Source organism: Ornithorhynchus anatinus, chromosome 1, assembly GCF_004115215.2.
Source record: "Ornithorhynchus anatinus isolate Pmale09 chromosome 1, mOrnAna1.pri.v4, whole genome shotgun sequence".
Lineage (NCBI taxonomy): Eukaryota > Metazoa > Chordata > Mammalia > Monotremata > Ornithorhynchidae > Ornithorhynchus > Ornithorhynchus anatinus.
In genome coordinates, this window is record NC_041728.1 from 119,678,740 (window position 1) to 119,685,634 (window position 6,895).

The 6,895-nt window shown below is 43.5% G+C and overlaps 1 non-coding gene across 1 annotated transcript; it reads right to left on the reverse strand.

Moving 5' to 3' along the window:
* Nucleotides 1-311: 311 nt before the first annotated feature.
* LOC114815797 lies at nt 312-448 on the reverse strand. Its single transcript, XR_003763603.1, has one exon. It is a non-coding gene; the product is annotated as a small nucleolar RNA SNORA7 (small nucleolar RNA).
* Between the last annotated feature and the right edge of the window lie 6,447 nt (nt 449-6,895).

Genomic DNA, 6,895 nt, shown 5'->3' on the forward strand with positions numbered 1-6,895 from the left:
GTGCTTGGAAAGTACAATTTGGCAACAAATAGAGACAATCCCTTTCCAACAACGGGCTCACAGTCTAGAAGCGGGGAGACAGACAACAAAACAAAACAAGTAGACCAGTGACACCGTGGATACATCTCTCCAGAATGCCCCGCTCTCCATCTGCAATCATTCTTATACTGTATCCACAGAGTTTTCTTGATAAAAATATGGAATTGGTTTATCATTCCCTCCTCACCCCCACCCACCCCGCACGCAGTAAACTTGAGTCTCCGCCCTTGAGTCTCTCCCATACTGCCGCTGCCCAGCATGGGTGAGTTTTGACTTATAGCAGATTGCCTTCCACTCGCTAGCCACTGCCCAAGCTGGAATGGAATAGGTAGGCCTCTGCTTGACTCTCCCTCCCATAGCCGAGACTGGTAAAGTACTGAAAACTCTCTAGGTGCGATCCTGAGAGGGGACAATTACTAGTAGTAGTGGTAATAATAGTAGTGCTCGCGGAGAACAGAAATTATTCCACATTGGCCAAATGTTCTTATCTGATCTCCAAATGGACTAAAATCAAACTTGAAATCCCAAAGAATTTGTGAGAAGCTGTAGCTCTTGGCCTTCTCTCCTTTGGCAACTTCTTACCTCTCTCTGTTCAGCTGTCTTGTCCCTGCTGCTGATTCCTGGCTTTCTTCCTGGCCCCATGGCCCTCTCTCTAATCAGGTCTTTCTCAATCTCCCTACCATGTCTTGAAGTAAGGCTTTCTTCGCATCCTGCCTAGGTTGGAGGTCATTTTGGGCCTTCCTTGGCTATCAGCTCACTCAGACCTCAGTGGCTTTTTCTTCTGTCCACCCACTCGTGCTTTGCAGCTCCTTGGGGACTTTTCTCTCCCTCTTCCCCTCCTCTGGCTTCCTGTAAGCTCCTTGAAGGTCACTTCTACCAACTCTATTGTATTGAACTCTTCCAAGTGCTTACTTAGTACACTACTCTGTACACAGTAAATGCTCAATAAATACCATCAACTGAGGGACTGATTGAATCCCCTCCCTCCATACACTGTCTACTAGATCATGAGGTCCTTGTGGGCAAGGATCACATCTACCAACTATATTTTAGTTTCCCGAGTGCTTAGTACAGTGCTCTGTGCACAGGAAATGCTCAATAAATACCACTGTTTGGTTGATTTGCCCCCAGACCAAGCCACACAGACTTTCCAGTTGGAGTTTGGGCTAAACAAATCTGGTGTTCAGAGATCCATTGAGTATGCCCTTACACTTCTTTTGAAAACCAGTATCTTTTTTCATCCTCAAGAATTTTGTTTTCTTTGGAATTCTTTCCAAAGCCAAACAAGAATCCACTCTTAAATGAAGTCAAAAATAAAGCTAGTTGGTTCATTCTCTCTCTCAAGCCACTATATAAAGAACCACAGACATCATCTCTTGGAAAAATATTTTTAAACATCTCATTTGGAAGTCATTCTGCTACTCAGTCATTTGTTTCCAGTATTTCTTTTCCTTGATTGTGATTACTAAAGATGTTGGCATAGAATCAGGATCTTGGGTTATAGGAGATTTTTCTGTTCCTTCTGTGTATTCCTCAAGGAAGAAGATAACTGACTCTTGGTGGCAGCCAGAATGGCTACACTACGTGGAACAGGGACTGTTTTTGACCCCCAAAAAATGGTATTGGTAAAACACTTACTATGTGCCAAGCACCGTTCTAAGCCCCGGGTAAATACAAGTTAATCAGGCCAGACGCAGTCCCTGTCACACATGAGGCTCATAGTCAAGTAGGAGGGAGAACAGGCATTCGAATCGCTATTTCAATGATGAGGAAATTGAGGATCAGAAAATTTAAGTGACTTGCCCAAGGTTACACAGCAGGCAAGGGTCAGAGTCAGGACAACCCAAGTCCTCTGGCTCCCAGGCCGGAGCTTTATCCAACTAAGCCACACTAATTCCCTGATTATCTTCTATCTATCCCAGTGCTTAGTTCAATGCCTGACACATAGTAAGGGCACAGGCTTTGGAGTCAGAGGTCAGGGGTTTGAATCCCAGTTCTGCCACTTGTCAGCTGTGTGACTGTGGGCAAGTCACTTAACTTCTCTGGGCCTCAGTTCCCTCATCTGTAAAATGGGGATGAAGACTGTGAGCCCCACGTGGGACAACCTGATTCCCTCGTGTCTACCCCAGCGCTTAGAACAGTGCTCTGCACATAATAAGTGCTTAACAAATACCAACATTATTAAACAATTTACAAGTACTATTATTAGTAGTAGTAGTAGTACACTGGACATTTTGCTTAATGCAGCCTGCAAGGATCGTGAACTTCAGTGGGGAAATGCTGAAGGAAAAGAAAAACCAAAGCCCAAACCAAAACCATTGTTTTCAAGTAGATTCCACAAAAGGAGAACAAGAAAAACTGCTGTGACATCTAGAGAGAATTGCTTCTAAATGGAACATTTTTCCAAGCTTTACATAAAATGATGAATTGCCACCAGGCAAGACATTCTCCCCTTTCTGCACATGACTTTCTAGTCAGTCAGTCAATCAATTGTAATTATTAAGCACTTATTGTTTGCAGAGCACTGTATTAAGTTCTTGAGAGAGTACAATATAATAATGAAAGAATAATAAATATAATATAATAATAAAATTATTATAGTATTATGATATAATAATAAATAATAATAATTCCCTACCCACAATGACCTTACAGTCTACAGTCTTTCTAGCAGTGGCTGCTCTGGGCAGAAAACTGAACAAACTACCAAAGAATTTGTACCTGTAAGTGATACAAGTTCATCCAGCATGTGCTGTGCAGCTCAGATCATTAATAATAATAATAATTATGGTATTCGTTAAGCGCTTACTATGTGCAGAGCACTGTTCTAAGCGCTGGGGGAGATACAGGGTAATCAGGTTGTCCCACGTGAGGCTCACAGTCTTAATCCCCATTTTACAGGTAACTGAGGCACAGATAAGTGACTTGCCTTCAGTCACACAGCTGCCAAGTGGCAGAGTCAGGATTCGAACCCATGACCTCTGACCGAGGAAGCTGTGAACAGCGATACCAAGGCCAGGGCAAAGGGAGACAAAACTGCTGTGGGGGGTAGGGAAACATACCCAGAGGTAACAGGTGTTTTTCAGAGCTGATTAGTGTGAGCACAAAATACACTGCTGGTGCTTTGAAGACTGCTTATCCAGAATCCACTCCGTGAGCCCTGTACTAGAGGCTTTGCAGTGAGGTGATAAGGCAGAGAACTAAGCCGATGCCTTGGGTAGCTGAGCCTCATTCACCGCCTGGACGTGATGCTGGTGAGGAGGGCTGAAAACCTGGGTTTTCATTGGCTATGTAGTAATTAAGCTTGTAAAATACTCCAACAGTCCTAACCAGTGTACACTGAGTGAGTGTTTTTTGATATTTGCTAGGTGCGAACGCTGTGCCGGGCAACGTAATAAGCTCTGGGTAGATATAAACTAATGAAGTTGGAGAGAAATGAATCCCTGTTTTACAGATGAGGTAACTGAGACACAAAGAAGTGATTTGTCCAAGGTAACACAGCAGGTAGGTGGCAGAACCAAGATTAGAACCCAAGTCTTTGGATTCACCACCACCCCCAAACCCCCATAGCACTTGTGTATATATGTACAGATCTGTAATTCTATTTATTTTATTAATGCCTATGTACTTGTTTTGACATGTATATCGCTACAATTCTATTTATTTATATTGATTCCTGTTTACTTGTTTTGATGTCTGTCACCCCCCTTCTAGACTGTAAACCCGGTGTATGCAGGGATTGGCTCTCTTTATAGCTGAACTGTACTTTCCAAGCGCTTAGTACAGTGCTCTGCACACAGTAAGTGCTCAGTAAATACGATTGAATGATTGAATGAATGAATTCCCAAGCCCACAGTCTGTCAACTAAGTGAGGAATCCCATATCCAATTTCCAACTCCTCAGTCGGAACTTGACACAGGTAAAAAAAAGCTTCCATATAGCTTGGGTGAAATGATGAAACATAATAATGATTGTGGTATTTTTAGTTGCTTGTTATGTGCCAAGCTACAGAGTAGATATAATACAACTTGATAAGACACAGTCCCTGCCCTACACAGTCACTGTCCCACATAATAATAACAATATTTGCTTAAGCTCTTAACTATGTGCCAGGCACTATACTAAGCATGTGGTCTATAGGGGAGAGAGAGCTAGTGTTTAACCCCATTGTACAGAGATGCAAACTAAGCCAAAGAGAAGTGAAGTGACTTGCATGAGGTCACATGACAGGCAAGAGGCAGAGCTAAAATTAGAACCCAGCCCCCGATTCCCAATATCTAATCCCAGGGATTAGAAACCAGGTCCTACTGACTTGCAGGCCTGTGCTCTATCCACTAGATTATCCTGAAATGAAGGAAGGAGCTAACCTTCTCACTGTGCCTCGATCTCGCCTGCGTTGCTGCTGACCCCTGGCCCATTTCCTACCTCTGGCCTGGAATACCCTCTTCACATCCACCAGACCATCACACTCTCCCCCGCTTCAAAGCCTTACTGAAGGTGCACCTCCTTCAAGAGGCCTTCCCAGACTAAGCCCCACTTTTCCTCATCTTCCACTCCCTTCCGTGTCACTCTGACTCACTCCCTTTGCTCTTCCCCTCTCTCCCCACTCTATAGCACTTACGTATATATCTATAATTTTATTTATTTATATTGATGCCTGTTTACTTGTACTGAGTCTGTCTCCCCGCCTCCAGACTGTGAGCTATTGTGGATAATGATTTGTTTCTTTTTACTGTCGTGTTGTACTTTCCAATCACTTAGTACAGTGCTCTGCGCACAGTAAGCACTCAATAAATGAGATTGAATGAATGAATGAAAGACATATTCACCTCAGTGAGCTGCCTAACAGGCTTTTCTCCTGACCTTTCACCCATAATCAATTAATTAATGCATTTATTGAACACTTACTATGTGCAGAGCACTTTGTCATAAAGGGTGGTAAGGCTGGTATTCACCCCATCCTGAGCCATATAGTACTTATATATGTATCTATAAATTATGTATTTTAAATCATTTATATTAACGTCTATCTCCCCCTCTAGATTGTAAGCATGTTGTGGGCAAGGAATGAGCCTACCAACTCTGTTGTATTGTACAGTCCCAAGTGCTTAGTACAGTGCTCTGCATATAGGAAGTGCTCAATAAATATGATTGATTGATCGATAAAGAAGAGATCTGTGATGATTGGCAGCTGGAACAAAGTCAGTTTAGAGAATGTAATGGGAAATGGGTATATTCACAACATGTAGCTGAAACGGACTGTTCAAAATCAAAAACCCCAAACTTTTTTTCAGTTAAAACCCTATAAGAATCCTTCATAGTGGAGAGAGTAAGTGAAACATCTCTCTCTCACAACATAATGGAGGTTTAATTATAGGCTAAAATGTAATTAAGCCCCTTGGTTTAAAAAGCCCCAATCCTTATAAAGTGTGGTCACCTTGATGTTTATATCGTGACTTTTTTTTGCCTTGCCTCTTTGACACCTTCATCCAACAAGCTTCAAGTGCTTAGTTGTGCCTCCCAGGTTTGTTTGAAAGTAACTGGAACCTTAACCTCTCCAATTTACAACAAGTGAAGCTGACGCCCCTTAGGAGGTGACTTGTCTAGGATCCAAAACTGTTTGGTTAGAAATCTGGGAAAGAATCTAATGCTTACTCCAGGACCCTTTCAATGAAAGAAAAAATGCCTTCCTCCAAATTCTGAAACCAAGCGGCCCCAGCCCACCACCTGCCCCAGTCTACCACCTACTCCCAGCAAGAGGTACGTTCTAAATCCCTCACCCAGAGTTGCACTTCCCCAGGCTCCACGTACACCGCTACGAAACCACTTCGGGTTTGACCAGACCGGGCATGCTCAAGGGGCCTTTGGGGGGAGAGAATGGGGCTACGCTGTCTCTGATCTCTCTGTTATTTTATGGTGGGATATTTTCTACGAGGGAATGACGAGAGGAGAGACTCCAGCCTGTGGGTACAGTACCACCAACCGCATGATTCAGAGCTATTTGGCCTCTCTTCCCTTGCCTCCTTTCCGTCTGCCGGCGAGAAGCCGGAAAACTATTTTAGCTTGAAAACGGGACTAGCGAGAGAACGGATTTTGGCCTGTGTTAACTGGGGTCTGGTGGTTAATTAGCATGAGATTCCGTTGACATCCTATTAACTGAACTCTATACCTCTCCTGTAGTGCCAAATGAGCTTAATTGGCCTTAACCCTTTCATCACCCCATGGCTATTTGACACACAGCCACAGTCAAGTCAGCTCGCTCTCTATGTGTTTCCACGTTGCGCAGAGTTCTCTCTCAATGCAGGGAGTGCCACCAGAGAAAATCTTGGCTCCCCAAGTGCACACTAGTCGCCCAAATTGCTCTTTCTGGAGGAGGACATCATTCATTTAATCGCATTTATTGAGGGCTTACTGTGTGCAGAGCAGTGTTCTAAGCGCTTGAACTCAGTGAGACACTTGAACTTTAATCCCTGCAACTGCATCATCTGGCTTTAGTGCAAATGCATTTTTCTGGGAGCAAACCCCACTGGATTGAAAACTATCTGAAGGTCTAATGCTTGGAAATGAGAAGTAGCCATAGGGGAACTGGTGGAGAGCTCTGGTGAGCTATTCCAGAATTCAGACCTGGCTTCATTAATGAGCTACACTGTGGATTCAGTAATGAAAACAACAATAACAGTAAGAAGAACATTTTAAGTTGGTAGAGAGCTTTTCAATTTTTCCAAAGCACTTTCACTTCAATGATCTCATTCTGTTCTCCGGACATCCTTGACCCCATTTTACAGATGAGGAAGTTGAGGTCCAAAGAATTTAAGTGCCTAGTCCAAGGTCACTCAGCAGGCCAGGGGCAGAGCTG